This window comes from Lissotriton helveticus, chromosome 8, assembly GCF_964261635.1.
Source record: "Lissotriton helveticus chromosome 8, aLisHel1.1, whole genome shotgun sequence".
Taxonomy (NCBI): Eukaryota; Metazoa; Chordata; class Amphibia; order Caudata; family Salamandridae; genus Lissotriton; species Lissotriton helveticus.
The window spans coordinates 973,592,859-973,618,276 of record NC_136069.1 but is presented as its reverse complement, the minus strand read 5'-3'; positions in this window follow the sequence as shown (position 1 = coordinate 973,618,276).

Genomic DNA, 25,418 nt, shown 5'->3' with positions numbered 1-25,418 from the left:
AGAGATTGAAAAGGTAATAGGGTCGGTAGCCCCCCTCAAGGCAGCAGGCCCAGATGGTTTACCGGGGGATCTTATGCGGGCAAATCCGGTGGTATGGGGAAGGGTCATTGCAGCACTCCTCAATGACATCATGATGGGAGGGCCAGTGCCCGATTCCTGGAAGGGGGCGGTGGTGGTCCCGATTTATAAAAAAGGATGCAGAGAAATCCCGGGAAACTACCGCCCCATAAGCCTTATAGATTCCACCCAAAAGATAGCAGGAAAAGCAATACTTGGGAGGATCCTTCATTGGGTGGAAGAAAATAAAATATTATCAGACTTTCAGGCAGGCTTTAGGGCAGGAATGGGGACGATTGAGCAGGCGTTTAGGTTGGCACTCCTTGGGTGGAAGGTGGTGGAACTAGGCAAGGGCAGCCTATATCTGGCTTTTATAGACCTGAGGACTGCCTTTGACCTAGTTCCCCGGGAGGAGCTATGGAGGGTGCTATATGGACTGGGATTGCCTCCCTACATCTTGTCCCTCCTCATAAGCCTTCACACTCACACCTTTGCCCAGGTTCGCTGGGGAAGAAATGGAGAGCTGACAGAGAAAATCCCAGTGTCTAGGGGTGTGAGACAGGGATGTGTTTTGGCCCCCACCCTTTTCTCCTTATATGTGAATGGGGTGGTGGAATATCTCCAGCAAGAACCAGCCGACGCCCCCTGTCTCGGAGGAGTGAGGATCCCCACCCTGCTCTTTGCGGATGACACGCTTTTGATATCAAAGACTCCGCAAGGCCTGCAGAAACTGTTAAATCGTTTCCAGGACTTCTGCAGTGCAAAAGGCTTAGTAATCAACGTGGACAAAACTAAGTTTCTAGTTCTAAATCCTCCAAGGAAATTGGGCCGCCCCCCCACTCTTAATTCTGTTGCCTTGGAAAAAGTATCCGAATTTGACTACCTTGGAATTCGGATCACGGACAGCATGAACTGGACGCCCCACATTGCTAAGATGGTATTGAACCATAAGAGAGTTGGAGGTGCCCTCCTGAGGGAATTCCGGGCATCACCCAGGAGGTCGCTTGCCCCAGTATTTGACATCTACAAGGCTAAGGTAGTAACATCAGCCTTGTATGGGGCTGAATTGTGGGGGCATTGCTGTCTGGATTCCTTGGCATCAGCAGAGAGTAAGCTCCTGAAATCCCTAATCGCCATCCCATCAAGTACGCCAACAGTGCCTGTGCTGCTGGACACAGGATGTAAGAACATAAAAGATCAAGCCCGCCTTCGCCCACTACTCCTATGGGCACGCATTTGGAGGGGCGAAGAGTTAAAATCGTATGCTAAAGGGTTGGCTGAGATAATGAGCTTGGGTGGTTGGGCAAAAATCAAGTGGCTGAGAGACATTAAAAAACTTTTGGAGGATCTGGGACTGGGGAATTGTTGGTTATCTAGATCGGCTCCACCAAAAGAGGTCCTGAAAAGACTGTACTGGAGTTGGGTTAAGGACCAGCTAGTTACAAACTCTGGACATTGTAAATCCACAGTTGCCTTTTTAACAGTAAAAGATACCGTGGTTTACGAGCCCTATCTGGACCTTATTACCCTTCCATTTGATCGGGCATTGTATTTTAAATTTAGAGTGGGTTCCCTCCCAGTCGGTGCACTGGTGTCTAAGTGGAAATCATGTGCTCACATGTCTCCTTTTTGTGCATGCTGTCCCACCAGGATAGAATCCATTACGCATATCCTGTTCGAGTGCCCCGACTATGCTAAATCTAGGAGTTTCTGGCTTAAACCCCTTTGTCGCAATATGGGCACGAGTAGCTATCTCGTAGCCCTGCGCATCCTAATGACGGATACCTCCCCCCCTATCGTTTGTGGTATAGCTAAATTTTTAAAGCAGTCTTGGCTAAACCGATGCAAGAGATTGTCAATTGCGGTTAATTCATTTTTATCTAATTTATCTTGACATTATATGTCTTTTTATCCATTTTAAAGGTACATCTAAATACTGTTTTTCTTAATATAATGTTCTTTTATCTTTGTATTCATTGTATTTTGTGTACGCTTATAAGATATCTTGCATATCGAATAAAAGCTTCTTGACTGACTGACCATCTTGTGGATCTGAGGCTCTTTTAAAATTAACCGCATTTCAGTAAAGTAACATGTCTTCTCCCTCTAGAGGGGTGGAATGCTATCCCCGTCGCCAGAACTGGCGAGGGAATAGTATTCCAAATCGTATGACACCTTACACGACATGTTTTGATAAAGCCAAACCAAAGTTGCTATATAACCGCGAGGATTATAATGCACTTTAAGAGTATATGGTATGGCATTATTCTGAAACAGCTTAGGGATTTGTTCCAGACGGCTGCAGACAGGCTCAGCTCATGCTAGAGCTCCATCTCACATTAAACCACGTACTCTGCCTCCAGGATTGATGAGGCCTTCCATAGGAGTGGCTCACAGGTTTATATGTGTCCAGATATAGGTTTAGATATAGGTATACTATATCTAAGCAAGGGGTGATTACACCACCTTACCCCAGCTGAGTGATCAGCCAGTTGTGTCAATTTAAGAACCAGCCAGGGGTGGCAAAAGATATGCTGCAGCCCCTGGTAGGTCTTGGTGGCACCTATGCCCTGGGCACCTATAGTGCATTATACAGGGGCTGACAAGGAGTCCATTTCCAATTGTGGTGTGTACCCAGGGTACATGGAATCCATTTTACAGAGAGAGCAGATGGTCTGGGGCCCTGATTAGCAGGGAACCAGGCCAACTAAGTCGAAAACCAGCTAAACACAAGGCAAAAAAATCTGGGGTAACCATAGTCAGGTAGCCACCTTCCTACAACTGCCTCCCACCAGGTTCTGTTACCCAGAACTCTTGTAAACCTAAACAATTGAGAAAAAAATAAATTTTCCCCACATTTCTGTGGTGGAAAGTTCTGGAATCTGCGTGGATCAACAAATTTCCATGCACCCTGTATTCCCCAAAGTCTTCTGAGAAAAGTGGAACCTCACTTGTGTGGGTCGGCCTAGTGCCTGAGACAGGAAATGGCGCAAAACGCAACGTGGTCGCACCTCAATTTCGCAGTGAAAAATAACCCTTTTTTGGCAAAGTGCGTACCTGTAGTTTTTTAACCCTAGCTCTGCCGGCTCCTAGGGAAACATAGCAAACCTATACATTTTTTTAAACTAGGCACCCAGGGGGAATTCAGGATGGGGTGACTTGACTGCCTCCCTCCAGGTTCTGTTACCCAGAATCCTTTGCAAACCTAAAGAATTGACAAAAAAACTAATTTTCCTCACATTTCTGTGGTGGAAAGTTCTGGAATCTGCGTGGATGAACAAATTTCCATGCACCTCGTGTTCCCCAAAGTCTTCTGAGAAAAATGGTACCTCACTTGTGTGGGTCGGCCTAGTGCCTGAGACAGGAAATGGCGCAAAACGCAACGTGGTCGCACCTCAATTTTGCAGTGAAAAATAACCCATTTTTGGCAAAGTGCGTACCTGTAGTTTTTTAACCCTAGCTCTGCCGGCACCTAGGGAAACCTAGCAAACCTATATGAATTTTGAAAACTAGACACCAAGGGGAATGTGGAATGGGGTGACTTGACTGCCTCCCTCCAGGTTCTGTTACCCAGAATCCCTTGCAAACCTAAAGAATTGACAAAAAAAAATATTCCTCACATTTCTGTGGTGGAAAGTTCTGGAATCTGTGTGGATCAACACATTTCCACCCACCCTGCCTTCCCCAAAGTCTTCTGAGAAAAATGGTACCTCACTTGCGTGGGTCGTCCCAGTGCTTGCGTTAGGAAACAGCTCAAAACGCAACGTGTTCGCACGTCAATTTCGCAGTGAAAAATTACTTTATTTTGGCAAAGTGTGTAGCTGTAGTTTTTGAACCCTAGCTCTGCCGGCACCTATGGAAACCTAGCAAACCTACACATTTTCTAATACTAGACACCCAGGGGTATTCAGGATGTGGTGACTTGACTGCCTCCCACCAGGTTCTGTTACCCAGAATCCCTTGCAAACCTTAAAAATTGACAAAAAAACTAATTTTCCTCACATTTCTGTGGTGGAAAGTTCTGGAATCTGTGTGGATCAACAAATTTCCATGCACCCCCCGTTACCCAAAGTCTTCTGAGAAAAATTGTATCTCACTTGCGAGGGTCGGCCTAGTGCCTGCTACAGGAAACGGTACAAAACGCAACGTGGTCGCAACTCACTTTCGCAGTGAAAAATGACCCTTTTTCGGCAAAGTGCCTAGCTGTAGTTTTTTAACCCTAGCTCTGCCTGCACCTAGGGAAACCTAGCAAACCTACACATTTTCTAATACTAAACACCCAGGGGAATTCAGGATGGGGTGACTTGACTGCCTCCCACCAGGTTCTGTTACCCAGAATCCCTTGCAAACCTAAAAAATTGAAAACAAAATTCATTTTCCCCACATTTCTGTGGTGAAAAAGTTCTGAAATCTGCGTGGATCAACATATTTCCACCCACCCTGCTTTCCCCAAAGTCTTCTGAGAAAAATAGTACCTCACTTGCGTTGGTGGTCCCAGTGCATTCGGCAGAAAACAGCTCAAAACGCAACGTGTTCGCACCTCAATTTTGCAGTGAAAAATGACCCTTTTTTGGCAAAGTGTTTAGCTGTAGTTTGTGAACCCTAGCTCTGCCGGCACCTATAGAAACCTAGCAAACCTACACATTTTCTAATACTAGACAGCCAGGGGTATTCAGGATGGGGTGACTTGACTGCCTCCCACCAGGTTCTGTTACCCAGAATCCCTTGCAAACCTACAAAATTGACAAAAAACACATTTTCCTCACATTTCTGTGGTTGAAAGCTCTGGAATCTGTGTCGATCAACAAATTTCCATGCACCCCGCGTTACCCAAAGTCTTCTGAGAAAAATGGTACCTCACTTGCGTGGGTCGGCCTAGTGCCTGCGTCAAGGAAACGGTACAAAACGCAACGTGGTCGCACTCACTTTCGCAGTGAAAAATGACCCTTTTTTGGCAAAGTGCCTAGCTGTAGTTTTTGAACCCTAGCTCTGCCGGCACCTAGGGAAACCTAGCAAACCTATACAAATTTTGAAAACTAGACACCAAGGGGAATGTAGAATGGGGTGACTTGACTGCCTCCCTCCAGGTTCTGTTACCCAGAATCCCATGCAAACCTAAAGAACTGACAAAAAAAAACAAATTTTCCTCATATTTCTGTGGTGGAAAGTTCTGGAATCTGCGTGGATCAACCAATTTCCACCCACCCTGCGTTCCCCAAAGTCTTCTGAGAAAAATGGTACCTCACTTGCGTGGGTCGTCCTAGTGCATGCGACAGGAAACAGCTCAAAACGCAACGTGTTCGCACCTCAATTTCGCAGTGAAAAATGACCCTTTTTTGGAAAAGTGTGTAGCTTTAGTTTTTGAACCCTAGCTCTGCCGGCACCTATGGAAACCTAGCAAACCTACACATTTTCTAATACTAGACAGCCAGGGGTATTCAGGATGGGGTGACTTGACTGCCTCCCACCAGGTTCTGTTACCCAGAATCCCTTGCAAACCTACAAAATTGACAAAAAAAACACATTTTCCTCACATTTCTGTGGTGGAAAGTTCTGGAATCTGCATGGATCAACTATTTTCCACCCACCCCACGTTGCCGAATGTCTACTGAGAAAAATGGTACATCATCTGCTTGGGTCAGCCTTGTGCCTGCGTCAGTAAACGGCGCAAAATGCAACGTGGTTGCACCTCAATTTCGCAGTGAAAAATGACCCTTTTTTGGCAAAGTGCCTAGCTGAGGTTTTTGAACCCTAGCTCTGCCTGCACCTAAGGAAACCTAGCAAACCTATACATTTTTGAATACTAGACACCCAGGGGAATTCAGAATGGGGTGAATTGACTGCCTCCCACCAGGTTCTGTAACCCAGAATCCCTTGCAAATCTACAATATTGACCAAAAAAACGCATTTTCCTCACATTTCTGTGGGGGAAAGTTCTGGAATCTGCGTGGATCAACAAATTTCCACCTACCCCTCGTTACTCAAACTTTTCTGAGAAAAATGGTACCTCACTTGTGTGGGTCGTCATAGTGCCTGCGACAGGAAACGGCACAAAACTCAATGTGGTCGCACCTCAATTTCGCTGTGAATATTGACCCTTTTTTGGCAAAGTGTCTACCTGTAGATTTTGAACCCTAGCTCTGCCAGCACCTAGGGAAACCTAGCAAACCTAGACATTTTTTAAAACTAAACACCCAGGGGAATTCAGGATGGGGTAACTGGACTGCCTCCCACCAGGTACTGATACCCAGAATTCCTTGCAAACCTAAAAAATTTACAAAACAACACATTTTTCTCACATTTCTGTGGTGGAAAGTTCTGGAATCTGCATGGATCAACAATTCTCCACCCACCCCGCGTTCCCGAATGTCTTCTGACAAAAATGGTACATCACTTGCTTGGGTCGGCCTTGTGCCTGCGTCAGTAAACGGCGCAAAACACAACGTGGTCGCACCTCAATTTCGCAGTGAAAAATGACCCTTTTTTGGCAAAGTGCCTAGCTGTAGTTTTTGAACCCTAGCTCTGCCTGCACCTAGGGAAACCTAGCAAACCTATACATTTTTGAATTTTAGACTCCCAGGGGAATTCAGAATTTGATGACTTGACTGCCTCCCACCAGGTTCTGTAACCCAGAATCCCTTGCAAACCTACAAAATTGACCAAAAAAACGCATTTTCCTCACATTTCTGTGGTGGAAAGTTCTGGAATCTGCGTGGATCAACAAATTTCCACCCACCCCGCGTACCTTAAATAAAGTTTTTAAGAAAAATGGTACCTCACTTGTGTGGGTCGGCCTAGTGCCTGCGACAGGAAACGGCACAAAACTCAACGTGGTAGCACCTCAATTTCGCTGTGAATATTGACCCTATTTTGGCAAAGTGTCTACCTGTAGATTTTGAACCCTAGCTCTGCCGGCACCTAGGGAAACCTAGCAAACCTAGACATTTTTGAAAACTAAACACCCAGGGGAATTCAGGATGGGGTCACTGGACTGCCTCCCACCAGGTTGTGATACCCGGAATTCCTTGCAAACCTAAAAAATTGACAAAAAAATGCGTTTTCCTCACATTTCTGTGGTGGAAATTTCTGGAATCTGCGTGGATCAACAAATTTTGACCCAACCGCGTTCCTCAAAGTCTTCTGAGAAAAATGATACCACACCCGTGTGGGTCAGCCTAGTGCCTGCGACAGGAAGCTGCCGCAAACCGCAACGTGGTCGCACCTCAATTTTGCAGTGAAAAATGACCCTTTTTTGGCAAAGTGCCTACCTGTTGGTTTTGAACCCTAGCTCTGCCGGCATTTAGGGAAACCTTGCAAACCTATAAATTTTTGAAAATTAGACACCCAGGGGAATTCAGGGTGGGGTGACTTGACTGCCTCCCACCAGGTTCTGTTACCCAGAATCCCTTGCAAACCTAAAGAATTAACCAAAAAAACGCATTTTCCTCACATTTCTGTGGTGGAAAGTTCTGGAATCTGCGTAGATCAACAAATTTCCACCCACCCTGCATTCCACTAAGTCTTCTGAGAAAAATGGTACCTCACTTGCATGGGTCGGCCTAGTGTCTGAGACAGGAAACGGCACAAAACGTAACGTGGTCGCACCTCAATTTCGCAGTGAAAAATTACCCTTTTTTGGCTAAGTGCCTACCTGTTGGTTTTGAACCCTAGCTCTGCCAGCACTTAGGGAAACCTAGCAAACTCATGCATTTTTAAAAACTAGACACCCAGGGGAATTCAGGGTGGGGTGACTTGACTGCCTCCCACCAGATTCTGTTACCCAGAATCCCTTGCAAACCTAAAGAATTGACAAAAAAACACATTTTCCTCACATTTCTGTTGTGGAAAGTTCTGGAATCTGCGTGAATCAACGAATTTCCACCCACCCCGCGTTCCTCAAAGTCTTCTGAGAAAATTGGTACCTCACTTGTGTGGGTTGGTCTAGTGCCTGTGACAGTAAATGACACAAAACACAACATGGTCGCACCTCAATTTCGCAGTGAAAATTGACCTTTTTTGCAAATTGTCTACCTGTAGTGTTTAACCCTAGCTCTGACGGCACCTAGGGAAACCTTGCAAACTTATACATTTTTGAAAACTAGACACACAGGGGAATTCAGGGTGGGGTGACTTGACTGCCTCCCACCAGGTTCTGTTACCCAGAATCCCTTGCAAACCTAAAGAATTGACCAAAAAAACGCATTTTCCTCACATTTCTGTGGTGGAAAGTCCTGGAATCTGTGTGGATCAACAAATTTCCAAACACCCTGTCTTCCCCAAAGACTTCTGAGAAAAATGGTACCTCACTTGCGTGGGTCGGGCTAGTGCCTGCGACAGGAAACGGTACAAAACGAAACGTGGTCGCAACTCACTTTCGCCGTGAAAAATGTACTTTTTTTGGCAAAGTGACCAGTTGTAGTTTTTGAACCCTGGCTCTGCCGGCACCTGGGGAAACCTAGCAAACCTACACATTTTCTATTACTAAACACCCATAGGAATTCAGAATGGGGTGACTTGACTGCTGTGAGAAGTTGGCCTGATATATGATGTTTCCAATTCTGGAACCACCTTGTATCAGTCCAAACAAACCCTTATGGTGTCTGGTTGTAAGTCACCCTTATTAGACAAGCTATCCTAGGGGTAGCATGGACTAAGCAGCCTAAAGGCTTAACTTAAGAGGTCATGTTAAGCGAGCTGTTTTACCACATACAATCCTGTAATATCAAATTAAAGGACACCACACAAGTATATATTATAAAAATATATGTATTTATTACTAAAAACAATCCCCAGTATTCTTTATGAATAAAGGGGCACAAGCGTTAAATTAAAAGCACAGTATAACATACAAAGTTGCACAATTTTGGATGAGGCCAAGGGGCCACTCAAACCATATACTAAAAAAATGGTATAAGAGGGACCATTCGATCAGTGGTTAGGCCTAGGGCCTAGGGAATCGCTGGGAGCAGTCAGGACAAGCAATGCTGAAGTCGGGAAAAGCCCGCGGGATTCGGGTGAAGTGCAGAAAGTGCACGCATGCATCAATGTTAACCAATGGTGCGTAAAAGTTACAAAGTTAAAGTTTAAGGACACTTCCGCTGAACCTAGAGGAACAAAATGTAAGACACAGACCCTAGAGGTGTGTACCAGTGTGGGAACACCGGCGTTGCAATGTTACCTCACCCACAGGAAGCGGGTGCACAGGGTCGAAGTTGAGTCGGGTTTCGTCACGCAGGTTCTTGGTGCTTGAAGCTGAAAGGGCTGCAGGCGGGGTGAAAGAGAAGTGTTCGGTGGAGTCCAAGGGTGGACTCAAGTCGAAAAGTCCCTGAAAGCAGAGGGGACAGAGTCTGGGTCACTCAGCAGTGACCAGGGTGGAACCAGGACGGAACCAGGCAATGTCGGGTGCAATCAGGTGGTTGTTGAGGAGCTTCTTTCCACTGTCACGTGGGCTCAGGGGCATTTATGACATCCAGGAGCGGGTCACGATCTGTCTCTTGCAGTCTCCTGCCGTCGGCGCTGTCGGCTTCAAGATTGGAGCAAACAACACTTGGCAAAAGCAATTCACGCGAAACCGGGTGATTGCTTCTCACTTAAATCAGGAGGGTCAGAGTGGGGGCTCCTTTTCAGGGGAACTGGTGCAAATCTGGAGCAACCAGAATCGCAAGTTGAATTTCAAGTTTCATTGGCACAGGGGCCACAAGCCAGCTGGCAAGTGACCGGACCAACGCATTGAGCCAAAAGAAGCAGAAGGGCCCCTTGCAGCACTCGTCGAGGGTGGAGGGCTGAACTTCGGTGCAAGAGTGGCTCAGGGTTGGGGCTTCTCAAACCCTGTTGTACAGCTTCAAGGGTCACTCGTGGGCTGCACGGTCAGTGTCTCGTGGTCTTTTCAAGATGGCATGCCCCACGCTTCCGGTCGCCTCCACGGGTCTCAGCTCTGCAGGGACTGTGGATCGGGCTGTTAGAAGGCAGGCAAGCTTGATCTCATTGATCTCTGTTGCTTGAGTTCCGGCAGGAACTGCAACAAAGCAGACGTCGATGGTTGGATGGTGCCTGTTTGCACAGGGTGGTCATTCCTTGACCACAAGGGAGATTCTTCAGTCTTCTACGTCGAGTAGGATGTCGAAGGGTCCAGAGTTTCGTTTCTTATGTTTCATCAGGATAATCTGAAGTGCATTGGCACTGCTCCCATTCTTATACCAATCTAGGGGGCTGGATTACCTGCTAGGTCCCCTCCTATGGGTGGGACCCAGGAAGTGGGTGGATACACCCCCTTCCTTTGATCCAGGCCACGCTGGCACGAGGGCTGGAGTGCCCCAGAACCGGTTTGGCCGGATTATGCAAGGGGCAGCCTTGTGCGCCCCCAGCACTGTCTGGTTTCTTTCAAACCTCCCTGCTACAATCCACTATCTCCTGTCTGGGGGGGTGTGACACCTCCCTGCGACAGGAAACCCTTTGTCCAGGCCCCCTTGGCTGAGTTTCGGTCAGCTGCAGGGGGTCAGACCTGTGTCTGTGGCAGAAGCATCCATCTTGTGGGGGACAAGCCAGAACCATCCCTACCTGCCATAACGCCTGCAAGCAGCGCCAGTCCCTGGGTGGGGAACGCTGTAGGTCTCGCCGCCGCCATCACTCCATCAACGCTGTAGGAGACTACAGCTCCCAGCGGGCTTAGCGCGCACTTCCGGTTTCCCGCTGTCTTCGCGCCCGGAGGCGCTACAAAGCTCAGGCACTCCCTCGGTGGAGCGGGGGACAAGCCAGAACCATCCCTACCTGCCAGCACGCCTGCAAGCAGCGCCAGTCCCTGGGTGGGGAACGCTGTAGGTCTCGCCGCCACCATCACTCCATCAACGCGGTAGGAGACTACAGCTCCCAGCGGGCTTAGCGCGCACTTCCGGTTTCCCGCTGTCTTCGCGCCCGGAGGCACTACAAAGCTCAGGCACTCCCTCCGCGTCGCGGGACGCGCGCGGGCAGCGCCGGGCGGAGCCCGGGCAGAGGGCGGGCCGTCTGTGGCCGTCCGGGGCAGGAGGTGGCAGGGCTGGGCCTCATCTCTGTCATCCATCCCCGTGTCCAGGCGGGTTGTGTGGCTCACTAGGGTTGTCTGCCCTTCAACATGTCTACCCGCTCAGGTAAATTACTCAGGAGTGAGAGCGACAGGGGAGTTGCCGGTGGGAGCCCAGTAATTGGAACTATGGACCGCTTCATAACTAGAGTGGCGGCAGTCATAGACAAGGAAATTGCTATCTCCGAACGCCGTCTCTCTGAGGTCTATCTTCCTTCTAGACGCTCATCCTTGGGGGCCATAGCACAGGCATTGACACCGGCTTGTGAGCGAGATCAATGTGCCCTCTATGTTGCTGTCCAGGGTTGCCCCATTGACCCCCCTTCGCTGCTCGAATTAAGACAAAACACAGACAGGTTGGAGCATTCGGGCACGCTTCCTCCAAGTGGCACTGAGGAGGAGGGTGGTTCATCTGTACCTCCTTTACCCGTACCATCTATGCCCACAAATAATGGTGCAACTCAGTCACCGTTATCTGTAGCCCCAGTCTCTACCACAGTAAATTTAGAAGGGGTGCCATCGATGCACAAGGCAAGTAAGCAAAAGAAAAGGGACAAATCTAAAAAGGCAGCCATTTCTAATAAGAAGAGGCAGGTGAGACAGGCCCTGTTCTTTAAACAAACAAAAAAGCCTTCTGGGCAGGGCGGGAATAATGCAATGGGGCTGGTGCAAGAGGATAAGGCAGAGGTGGATGGGGATACTGTAGCCTCTCAATCGGGTTCAAATAACTGCACGCCCCCTAGTAATAGTACTGATAAGGCCCCTGCAGATATTGTCTCCATGACTATTGATTCCATTCTGGAGAGGGTAAATAGTCTCTTGTTGCCCTTGCTGACTCAGGTTAAGGGCTTGGGGGCTAGAATAGACAAACTGGAGCAATCAACCCTAGATGGTCTTTACTCACTTAAAACCACTTTCAAACACCTAAATAGAGTAAGTAATAGCCAGGATATTGGCCTAGAGGGGAGTGCGCCCCAGGTAGTTCCTCTAGCTTCCTCGTCACCACAGGTAGACTCTAATTCCCTTATCGGGTCAAATAAGTCTGAACCTAGCAGAGTGCGAGCCAAGGTCCCTAAAAATTCTACCCCACCCGTAGCAGGGCCTCACCCTAAGGGAAAGACAACGCCTATAGAGGTTGCGAAATCTACATCTAAGCAAACTCCACAAAGGCAGCCCTTGGCAAGTAAGGGTAAACCTAAAGAAAGTCAAATACCGGGTAAACAAGATAAATCTAAGGGATCAGTGTTAGGAATGGTTCTCAAAACTGCCCCCTTAACTACATCCCCAGCTGTTACCACAGTGGTCCGCCCTAACTCACGACGACAGATCCCCCCCATAAACCTCCCCCCAGATTGCCAACCTTTTGCTGCAATACTGGTAAATGTTCCCCCACTGAAGGAAGGTCAACTGGAACACCACCAGTCACTTAAAAATAAGTGCATCCACTGGCTAAAGTTAAACAAGCCTATTTCGACTGGTGTGGATGGACTTATTTTAAGTGTTCGCAGAGTAGGGTGGATAGGGCAAGGGAAAAAAACACAGGAGGGGGACTGTGTAATAATAAACTTCCAGGATCCAAGAGTAGTGAGCTCGATTTGTGGCCCTATAAAAAGTATGGATTCTCAAGGGGTCAAAGTAGTGGACTTAACTTTTTTCTACCCTAGGCAAATTGCCACGCCGCCTTGGGAGGGTCCTAGTACTTTGGGTTCTTGCCAAAATTTGGACCCACAAAGGGCTGGGGGTCCTGGAGCCAACGGGTTGAACCCGCAGGGCCCTGGAAGCTGTTGACTGCAGGAGGGCGAAATGAGGGTAATTGTAGATACAGATGTGGCATCAGTTAACAGAATAGGCCCTAGGGTAGGGTCACCACTACGAACAGCCTTTCCCTCATTAGTATGCGACAGTGGGGCGGTAGTCCCTCTGCCAACCCCTCCTGAGTGTAATTTGCACGTTCCTTCTGTGAGGACCCCGGCCAATAGTGTTCTTGCGACCGGCAATACACCAACTGTGACGGACCAGGTCTTTAAGGTTCTCAGCTGGAATATCGCAGGGATCGCAAGAAAGTTGGCCCTTCCAGATTGGAATGCCCTGGTGGATGAACATACCTTATGCATTTTTCAAGAGACCTGGAGCTTGGAGCCAGTACATAGGGTGGGATTCTCTTCCCATTTTGTGCCTGCCCTATCCTCTGAATCAGGGAGAGGACGCCCTTCGGGTGGTCTGCTCATATGGGTAGCAGCTTCCCTAGACTGCAAAATAGAGGAAGTACAGACAGGTTCCCCGGACATTCAAAATATTAGTTTAAGAGACCGTAGGGGACGAATTATACTGAATGTCTACAATGTCTACGCTAGAGGAACCAAGGGCGGGAGGAAGTCCTCTGTATTATCTCTCCTGGAGTCACTATTGAACATAACCCCACACAAGTCATGTATCCTAGTCGCGGGAGACATGAACTGCACGTTCGAGCCCCTAGGCTCGGATGTCGCCCTAGACCAGGACGAGGAGGATGCTGGACTAGGAATCCCAGTTTTAGAGATTCCACCCATCAGGAGATGGACAGAAGTGGCGTTACAATTATACTCCCTGACCCTAGAATCAAATCTAAGAGCAGTGAACGGAAGGACAGCCTCAGACAGGCTGGGGGCTCATACATACAATAGACCAGGTCACACCTCTAGAATAGATTATATCTTACTAGAGGTGTGTCTCTGGAGCCAAGCGAGGGACATGGTGGTGGTCCCAACGATTGATAGTGACCACAACCCACTTTCCTTGACTTTGGCCCAGTGGTGGTGCTGTCCTAAAAAGGGTCCCTTTAAGGCCGCAGTAGCTCCCCCTGACGAGTCTGTGGTCTCTCTCTGTGGTAGGTGCCTAAAATGGGCTAAACTGGTCCTCTCCGAGGAAAGAGTTGGAGAAATCCTAACCCTTTTAAATCAAGCTGAGTCAAATCTGGGGTCTTTCCCAACCGGGGTGGGTATGGCTAGCGGGGTCTTTGTCTCCTTAGTAGAGGCCTTGACCAATGTGTTTACTATCCCCTCTGCTAAGTTAGGAAATAAACGAGGAAAAAAGCAGGGTAATGGTTGGTACACGCAAACATGTAGGGTACATAAAACATTGCTCGTAGAGGCACTGAAACATAAATCCCACAGTGCTATACTGGAAGCAAGGAAGGCTTATAATAGTTCCCTTAAAAGTGCTAGGATGGAGTGGGAAGAGAAATTTTGGGAGGACCTACTCCTTGCTAGCAAAAGCAAAGACTCTAGGGGCTTCTGGAACCTTGTAGGCTCCCGGAACAGGCCAGAGGAAACTATGAGACCATGTAGTATTCCCCCTCAAAGCTGGGTAAACCATTTTGGGGCTTTATACCTCCCGGCGGATGGGGACCTAAGTGAAAGGGCAACCTTCCCAGTTGTATCTGGACCCCATACCTATAACCTCTTTACATCTTTAGAGATTGAAAAGGTAATAGGGTCGGTAGCCCCCCTCAAGGCAGCAGGCCCAGATGGTTTACCGGGGGATCTTATGCGGGCAAATCCGGTGGTATGGGGAAGGGTCATTGCAGCACTCCTCAATGACATCATGATGGGAGGGCCAGTGCCCGATTCCTGGAAGGGGGCGGTGGTGGTCCCGATTTATAAAAAAGGATGCAGAGAAATCCCGGGAAACTACCGCCCCATAAGCCTTATAGATTCCACCCAAAAGATAGCAGGAAAAGCAATACTTGGGAGGATCCTTCATTGGGTGGAAGAAAATAAAATATTATCAGACTTTCAGGCAGGCTTTAGGGCAGGAATGGGGACGATTGAGCAGGCGTTTAGGTTGGCACTCCTTGGGTGGAAGGTGGTGGAACTAGGCAAGGGCAGCCTATATCTGGCTTTTATAGACCTGAGGACTGCCTTTGACCTAGTTCCCCGGGAGGAGCTATGGAGGGTGCTATATGGACTGGGATTGCCTCCCTACATCTTGTCCCTCCTCATAAGCCTTCACACTCACACCTTTGCCCAGGTTCGCTGGGGAAGAAATGGAGAGCTGACAGAGAAAATCCCAGTGTCTAGGGGTGTGAGACAGGGATGTGTTTTGGCCCCCACCCTTTTCTCCTTATATGTGAATGGGGTGGTGGAATATCTCCAGCAAGAACCAGCCGACGCCCCCTGTCTCGGAGGAGTGAGGATCCCCACCCTGCTCTTTGCGGATGACACGCTTTTGATATCAAAGACTCCGCAAGGCCTGCAGAAACTGTTAAATCGTTTCCAGGACTTCTGCAGTGCAAAAGGCTTAGTAATCAACCTGGACAAAACTAAGTTTCTAGTTCTAAATCCTCCAAGGAAATTGGGCCGCCCCCCCACTCTTAATTCTGTTGCCTTGGAAAAAGTATCCGAATTTGACTACCTTGGAATTCGGATCACGGACAGCATGAACTGGACGCCCCACATTGCTAAGATGGTATTGAACCATAAGAGAGTTGGAGGTGCCCTCCTGAGGGAATTCCGGGCATCACCCAGGAGGTCGCTTGCCCCAGTAATTGACATCTACAAGGCTAAGGTAGTAACATCAGCCTTGTATGGGGCTGAATTGTGGGGGCATTGCTGTCTGGATTCCTTGGCATCAGCAGAGAGTAAGCTCCTGAAATCCCTAATCGCCATCCCATCAAGTACGCCAACAGTGCCTGTGCTGCTGGACACAGGATGTAAGAACATAAAAGATCAAGCCCGCCTTCGCCCACTACTCCTATGGGCACGCATTTGGAGGGGCGAAGAGTTAAAATCGTATGCTAAAGGGTTGGCTGAGATAATGAGCTTGGGTGGTTGGGCAAAAATCAAGTGGCTGAGAGACATTAAAAAACTTTTGGAGGATCTGGGACTGGGGAATTGTTGGTTATCTAGATCGGCTCCACCAAAAGAGGTCCTGAAAAGACTGTACTGGAGTTGGGTTAAGGACCAGCTAGTTACAAACTCTGGACATTGTAAATCCACAGTTGCCTTTTTAACAGTAAAAGATACCGTGGTTTACGAGCCCTATCTGGACCTTATTACCCTTCCATTTGATCGGGCATTGTATTTTAAATTTAGAGTGGGTTCCCTCCCAGTCGGTGCACTGGTGTCTAAGTGGAAATCATGTGCTCACATGTCTCCTTTTTGTGCATGCTGTCCCACCAGGATAGAATCCATTACGCATATCCTGTTCGAGTGCCCCGACTATGCTAAATCTAGGAGTTTCTGGCTTAAACCCCTTTGTCGCAATATGGGCACGAGTAGCTATCTCGTAGCCCTGCGCATCCTAATGACGGATACCTCCCCCCCTATCGTTTGTGGTATAGCTAAATTTTTAAAGCAGTCTTGGCTAAACCGATGCAAGAGATTGTCAATTGCGGTTAATTCATTTTTATCTAATTTATCTTGACATTATATGTCTTTTTATCCATTTTAAAGGTACATCTAAATACTGTTTTTCTTAATATAATGTTCTTTTATCTTTGTATTCATTGTATTTTGTGTACGCTTATAAGATATCTTGCATATCGAATAAACGCTTCTTGACTGACTGACCATCTTGTGGATCTGAGGCTCTTTTAAAATTAACCGCATTTCAGTAAAGTAACATGTCTTCTCCCTCTAGAGGGGTGGAATGCTATCCCCGTCGCCAGAACTGGCGAGGGAATAGTATTCCAAATCGTATGACACCTTACACGACATGTTTTGATAAAGCCAAACCAAAGTTGCTATATAACCGCGAGGATTATAATGCACTTTAAGAGTATATGGTATGGCATTATTCTGAAACAGCTTAGGGATTTGTTCCAGACGGCTGCAGACAGGCTCAGCTCATGCTAGAGCTCCATCTCACATTAAACCACGTACTCTGCCTCCAGGATTGATGAGGCCTTCCATAGGAGTGGCTCACAGGTTTATATGTGTCCAGATATAGGTTTAGATATAGGTATACTATATCTAAGCAAGGGGTGATTACACCACCTTACCCCAGCTGAGTGATCAGCCAGTTGTGTCAATTTAAGAACCAGCCAGGGGTGGCAAAAGATATGCTGCAGCCCCTGGTAGGTCTTGGTGGCACCTATGCCCTGGGCACCTATAGTGCATTATACAGGGGCTGACAAGGAGTCCATTTCCAATTGTGGTGTGTACCCAGGGTACATGGAATCCATTTTACAGAGAGAGCAGATGGTCTGGGGCCCTGATTAGCAGGGAACCAGGCCAACTAAGTCGAAAACCAGCTAAACACAAGGCAAAAAAATCTGGGGTAACCATAGTCAGGTAGCCACCTTCCTACAACTGCCTCCCACCAGGTTCTGTTACCCAGAACTCTTGTAAACCTAAACAATTGAGAAAAAAATAAATTTTCCCCACATTTCTGTGGTGGAAAGTTCTGGAATCTGCGTGGATCAACAAATTTCCATGCACCCTGTATTCCCCAAAGTCTTCTGAGAAAAGTGGAACCTCACTTGTGTGGGTCGGCCTAGTGCCTGAGACAGGAAATGGCGCAAAACGCAACGTGGTCGCACCTCAATTTCGCAGTGAAAAATAACCCTTTTTTGGCAAAGTGCGTACCTGTAGTTTTTTAACCCTAGCTCTGCCGGCTCCTAGGGAAACATAGCAAACCTATACATTTTTTTAAACTAGGCACCCAGGGGGAATTCAGGATGGGGTGACTTGACTGCCTCCCTCCAGGTTCTGTTACCCAGAATCCTTTGCAAACCTAAAGAATTGACAAAAAAACTAATTTTCCTCACATTTCTGTGGTGGAAAGTTCTGGAATCTGCGTGGATGAACAAATTTCCATGCACCTCGTGTTCCCCAAAGTCTTCTGAGAAAAATGGTACCTCACTTGTGTGGGTCGGCCTAGTGCCTGAGACAGGAAATGGCGCACAACGCAACGTGGTCGCACCTCAATTTCGCAGTGAAAAATAACCCATTTTTGGCAAAGTGCGTACCTGTAGTTTTTTAACCCTAGCTCTGCCGGCACCTAGGGAAACCTAGCAAACCTATATGAATTTTGAAAACTAGACACCAAGGGGAATGTGGAATGGGGTGACTTGACTGCCTCCCTCCAGGTTCTGTTACCCAGAATCCCTTGCAAACCTAAAGAATTGACAAAAAAAAAATTTTCCTCACATTTCTGTGGTGGAAAGTTCTGGAATCTGTGTGGATCAACACATTTCCACCCACCCTGCCTTCCCCAAAGTCTTCTGAGAAAAATGGTACCTCACTTGCGTGGGTCGTCCCAGTGCTTGCGTTAGGAAACAGCTCAAAACGCAACGTGTTCGCACGTCAATTTCGCAGTGAAAAATTACTTTATTTTGGCAAAGTGTGTAGCTGTAGTTTTTGAACCCTAGCTCTGCCGGCACCTATGGAAACCTAGCAAACCTACACATTTTCTAATACTAGACACCCAGGGGTATTCAGGATGTGGTGACTTGAATGCCTCCCACCAGGTTCTGTTACCCAGAATCCCTTGCAAACCTTAAAAATTGACAAAAAAACTAATTTTCCTCACATTTCTGTGGTGGAAAGTTCTGGAATCTGTGTGGATCAACAAATTTCCATGCACCCCCCGTTACCCAAAGTCTTCTGAGAAAAATTGTATCTCACTTGCGAGGGTCGGCCTAGTGCCTGCTACAGGAAACGGTACAAAACGCAACGTGGTCGCAACTCACTTTCGCAGTGAAAAATGACCCTTTTTCGGCAAAGTGCCTAGCTGTAGTTTTTTAACCCTAGCTCTGCCTGCACCTAGGGAAACCTAGCAAACCTACACATTTTCTAATACTAAACACCCAGGGGAATTCAGGATGGGGTGACTTGACTGCCTCCCACCAGGTTCTGTTACCCAGAATCCCTTGCAAACCTAAAAAATTGAAAACAAAATTCATTTTCCCCACATTTCTGTGGTGAAAAAGTTCTGAAATCTGCGTGGATCAACATATTTCCACCCACCCTGCTTTCCCCAAAGTCTTCTGAGAAAAATAGTACCTCACTTGCGTGGGTGGTCCCAGTGCATTCGGCAGAAAACAGCTCAAAACGCAACGTGTTCGCACCTCAATTTTGCAGTGAAAAATGACCCTTTTTTGGCAAAGTGTTTAGCTGTAGTTTGTGAACCCTAGCTCTGCCGGCACCTATGGAAACCTAGCAAACCTACACATTTTCTAATACTAGACAGCCAGGGGTATTCAGGATGGGGTGACTTGACTGCCTCCCACCAGGTTCTGTTACCCAGAATCCCTTGCAAACCTACAAAATTGACAAAAAACACATTTTCCTCACATTTCTGTGGTTGAAAGCTCTGGAATCTGTGTCGATCAACAAATTTCCATGCACCCCGCGTTACCCAAAGTCTTCTGAGAAAAATGGTACCTCACTTGCGTGGGTCGGCCTAGTGCCTGCGACAGGAAACGGTACAAAACACAACGTGGTCGCACTCACTTTCGCAGTGAAAAATGACCCTTTTTTGGCAAAGTGCCTAGCTGTAGTTTTTGAACCCTAGCTCTGCCGGCACCTAGGGAAACCTAGCAAACCTATACAAATTTTGAAAACTAGACACCAAGGGGAATGTAGAATGGGGTGACTTGACTGCCTCCCTCCAGGTTCTGTTACCCAGAATCCCATGCAAACCTAAAGAACTGACAAAAAAAAACAAATTTTCCTCATATTTCTGTGGTGGAAAGTTCTGGAATCTGCGTGGATCAACCAATTTCCACCCACCCTGCGTTCCCCAAAGTCTTCTGAGAAAAATGGTACCTCACTTGCGTGGGTCGTCCTAGTGCATGCGACAGGAAACAGCTCAAAACGCAACGTGTTCGCACCTCAATTTCGCAGTGAAAAATGACCCTTTTTTGGAAAAGTGTGTAGCTTTAGTTTTTGAACCCTAGCTCTGCCGGCACCTATGGAAACCTAGCAAACCTACACATTTTCTAATACTAGACAGCCAGGGGTATTCAGGATGGGGTGACTTGACTGCCTCCCACCAGGTTCTGTTACCCAGAATCCCTTGCAAACCTACAAAATTGACAAAAAAAACACATTTTCCTCACATTTCTGTGGTGGAAAGTTCTGGAATCTGCATGGATCAACTATTTTCCACCCACCCCACGTTGCCGAATGTCTACTGAGAAAAATGGTACATCATCTGCTTGGGTCAGCCTTGTGCCTGCGTCAGTAAACGGCGCAAAATGCAACGTGGTCGCACCTCAATTTCGCAGTGAAAAATGACCCTTTTTTGGCAAAGTGCCTAGCTGAGGTTTTTGAACCCTAGCTCTGCCTGCACCTAAGGAAACCTAGCAAACCTATACATTTTTGAATACTAGACACCCAGGGGAATTCAGAATGGGGTGAATTGACTGCCTCCCACCAGGTTCTGTAACCCAGAATCCCTTGCAAATCTACAATATTGACCAAAAAAACGCATTTTCCTCACATTTCTGTGGGGGAAAGTTCTGGAATCTGCGTGGATCAACAAATTTCTACCTACCCCTCGTTCCTCAAACTTTTCTGAGAAAAATGGTACCTCACTTGTGTGGGTCGTCATAGTGCCTGCGACAGGAAACGGCACAAAACTCAATGTGGTCGCACCTCAATTTCGCTGTGAATATTGACCCTTTTTTGGCAAAGTGTCTACCTGTAGATTTTGAACCCTAGCTCTGCCAGCACCTAGGGAAACCTAGCAAACCTAGACATTTTTTAAAACTAAACACCCAGGGGAATTCAGGATGGGGTAACTGGACTGCCTCCCACCAGGTACTGATACCCAGAATTCCTTGCAAACCTAAAAAATTTACAAAACAACAAATTTTTCTCACATTTCTGTGGTGGAAAGTTCTGGAATCTGCATGGATCAACAATTCTCCACCCACCCCGCGTTCCCGAATGTCTTCTGACAAAAATGGTACATCACTTGCTTGGGTCGGCCTTGTGCCTGCGTCAGTAAACGGCGCAAAACACAACGTGGTCGCACCTCAATTTCGCAGTGAAAAATGACCCTTTTTTGGCAAAGTGCCTAGCTGTAGTTTTTGAACCCTAGCTCTGCCTGCACCTAGGGAAACCTAGCAAACCTATACATTTTTGAATTTTAGACTCCCAGGGGAATTCAGAATTTGATGACTTGACTGCCTCCCACCAGGTTCTGTAACCCAGAATCCCTTGCAAACCTACAAAATTGACCAAAAAAACGAATTTTCCTCACATTTCTGTGGTGGAAAGTTCTGGAATCTGCGTGGATCAACAAATTTCCACCCACCCCGCGTACCTTAAATAAAGTTTTTAAGAAAAATGGTACCTCACTTGTGTGGGTCGGCCTAGTGCCTGCGACAGGAAACGGCACAAAACTCAACGTGGTAGCACCTCAATTTCGCTGTGAATATTGACCCTATTTTGGCAAAGTGTCTACCTGTAGATTTTGAACCCTAGCTCTGCCGGCACCTAGGGAAACCTAGCAAACCTAGACATTTTTGAAAACTAAACACCCAGGGGAATTCAGGATGGGGTCACTGGACTGCCTCCCACCAGGTTGTGATACCCGGAATTCCTTGCAAACCTAAAAAATTGACAAAAAAATGCGTTTTCCTCACATTTCTGTGGTGGAAATTTCTGGAATCTGCGTGGATCAACAAATTTTGACCCAACCGCGTTCCTCAAAGTCTTCTGAGAAAAATGATACCACACCCGTGTGGGTCAGCCTAGTGCCTGCGACAGGAAGCTGCCGCAAACCGCAACGTGGTCGCACCTCAATTTTGCAGTGAAAAATGACCCTTTTTTGGCAAAGTGCCTACCTGTTGGTTTTGAACCCTAGCTCTGCCGGCATTTAGGGAAACCTTGCAAACCTATACATTTTTGAAAATTAGACACCCAGGGGAATTCAGGGTGGGGTGACTTGACTGCCTCCCACCAGGTTCTGTTACCCAGAATCCCTTGCAAACCTAAAGAATTAACCAAAAAAACGCATTTTCCTCACATTTCTGTGGTGGAAAGTTCTGGAATCTGCGTAGATCAACAAATTTCCACCCACCCTGCATTCCACTAAGTCTTCTGAGAAAAATGGTACCTCACTTGCATGGGTCGGCCTAGTGTCTGAGACAGGAAACGGCACAAAACGTAACGTGGTCGCACCTCAATTTCGCAGTGAAAAATTACCCTTTTTTGGCTAAGTGCCTACCTGTTGGTTTTGAACCCTAGCTCTGCCGGCATTTAGGGAAACCTTGCAAACCTATACATTTTTGAAAATTAGACACCCAGGGGAATTCAGGGTGGGGTGACTTGACTGCCTCCCACCAGATTCTGTTACCCAGAATCCCTTGCAAACCTAAAGAATTAACCAAAAAAACGCATTTTCCTCACATTTCTGTGGTGGAAAGTTCTGGAATCTGCGTAGATCAACAAATTTCCACCCACCCTGCATTCCACTAAGTCTTCTGAGAAAAATGGTACCTCACTTGCATGAGTCGGCCTAGTGTCTGAGACAGGAAACGGCACAAAACGTAACGTGGTCGCACCTCAATTTCGCAGTGAAAAATGACCCTTTTTTGGCCAAGTACCTAGCTGTAGTTTTTGAACCCTAGCTCTGACGGCACCTAGGGAAAACTAGCAAACCTATACATTTTTGAATACTATACACCCATAGGAATTCAGGATGGGGTGACTTGACTGCCCCCCACCAGGTTCTGTTACCCTGAATCCCTTGCAAACCTAAAAAATTGACAAAAAAACACATTTTCCTCACATTTCTGTGGTGGAAAGTTATGGAATCTGCATGGATCAACAATTTTCCACCCAGCCCGCATTCCCCAAAGTCTTCTGAGAAAAATGGTACCTCACTAGCGTGGGTTGTCCCAGTGCCTGTGACAGGAAACGGCTCAAAACGCAACGTGGTTGCACCTCAATTTCGCAGTGAAAAATGACCCTTTTTTGGCAAAGTGCCTAGCTGTAATTTATTAACCCTAGCTCTGCCTGTACCTAGGGAAACCTAGCAAACCTGTACATTTTTGAATACTAGACACGCAGGGGAATTCAGAATGGGGTGAATTGACTGCCTCCCACCAGGTTCTGTAACCCAGAATCCCTTGCAAACCTACAGAATTTACCAAAAAAATGCACTTTCCTCACATTTCTGTGGTGGAAAGTTCTGGAATCTGCGAGGATTAACAAATTTCCACCCACCCCGCGTTCCTCAAAGTTTTCTGAGAAAAATGGTACCTCACTTGTGTGGGTCGGCCTATTGCCTGCGACAGGAAACGGCACAAAACTCAACGTGGTCGCACCTCAATTTCGCTGTGAATATTGACCCTTTTTTGGCCAAGTACCTAGCTGTAGTTTTTGAACCCTAGCTCTGATGGCACCTAGGGAAAACTAGCAAACCTATACATTTTTTAATACTATACACCCATAGGAATTCAGGATGGGGTGACTTGACTGCCCCCCACCAGGTTCTGTTACCCTGAATCCCTTGCAAACCTAAAAAATGTACAAAAAAACACATTTTCCTCACAATTCTGTGGTGGAAAGTTATGGAATCTGCATGGATCAATAATTTTCCACCCAGCCCGCATTCCCCAAAGTCTTCTGAGAAAAATGGTACCTCACTAGCGTGGGTTGTCCCAGTGCCTGTGACAGGAAACGGCTCAAAGCGCAACGTGGTTGCACCTCAATTTCGCAGTGAAAAATGACCCTTTTTTGGCAAAGTGCCTAGCTGTAATTTTTTAACCCTAGCTCTGCCTGTACCTAGGGAAACATAGCAACCCTATACATTTTTGAATACTAGACACCAAGGGGAATTCAGAATGGGGTGAATTGACTGCCTCCCACCAGGTTCTGTAACCCAGAATCCCTTGCAAACCTACAAAATTGACCAGAAAAATGCATTTTCCTCACATTTCTGTGGTGGAAAGTTCTGGAATCTGCGAGGATTAACAAATTTCCACCCACCCCGCGTTCCTCAAAGTTTCCTGAGAAAAATGGTACCTCACTTGTGTGGGTCGGCCTATTGCCTGTGACAGGAAACGGCACAAAACTCAACGTGGTCGCACCTCAATTTCGCTATGAATATTGACCCTTTTTTGGCAAAGTGTCTACCTGTAGATTTTGAAACTTAGCTCTGCCGGCACCTAGGGAAACCTAGCAAACCTATACATTTTTGAAAACTAAACACCCAGGGGAATTCAGGATGGGGTGACTGGACTGCCTCCCACCAGGTTCTGATACCCAGAATTCCTTGCAAACCTAAAAAATTGACAAAAAAACACATTTTCCTCACATTTCTGTAGTGGAAAGTTCTGGAATCTGCATGGATCAACAATTTTCCACCCACCCCGCGTTCCCGAATGTCTTGTGAGAAAAATGGTACATCACTTGCTTGGGTCGGCCTTGTGCCTGCGTTAGTAATCGGCGCAAAACGCAACGTGGTCGCACCTCCATTTCGCAGTGAAAAATGACCCTTTTTTGGCAAAGTGCCTAGCTGAGGTTTTTGAACCCTAGCTCTGCCTGCACCTAAGGAAACCTAGCAAACCTATACATTTTTTAATACTAGACTCCCAGGGGAATTCAGAATTTGATGACTTGACTGCCTCCCACCAGGTTCTGTAACCCAGAATCCCTTGCAAATCTACAATATTGACCAAAAAAACGCATTTTCCTCACATTTCTGTGGGGGAAAGTACTGGAATCTGCGTGGATCAACAAATTTCCACCTACCCCTCGTTCCTCAAACTTTTCTGAGAAAAATGGTACCTCACTTGTGTGGGTCGTCATAGTGCCTGCGATAGGAAACGGCACAAAACTCAATGTGGTCGCACCTCAATTTCGCTGTGAATATTGACCCTTTTTTGGCAAAGTGTCTACCTGTAGATTTTGAACCCTAGCTCTGCCAGCACCTAGGGAAACCTAGCAAACCTAGACATTTTTTAAAACTAAACACCCAGGGGAATTCAGGATGGGGTAACTGGACTGCCTCCCACCAGGTACTGATACCCAGAATTCCTTGCAAACCTAAAAAATTTACAAAACAACACATTTTTCTCACATTTCTGTGGTGGAAAGTTCTGGAATCTGCATGGATCAACAATTCTCCACCCACCCCGCGTTCCCGAATGTCTTCTGACAAAAATGGTACATCACTTGCTTGGGTCGGCCTTGTGCCTGCGTCAGTAAACGGCGCAAAACACAACGTGGTCGCACCTCAATTTCGCAGTGAAAAATGACCCTTTTTTGGCAAAGTGCCTAGCTGTAGTTTTTGAACCCTAGCTCTGCCTGCACCTAGGGAAACCTAGCAAACCTATACATTTTTGAATTTTAGACTCCCAGGGGAA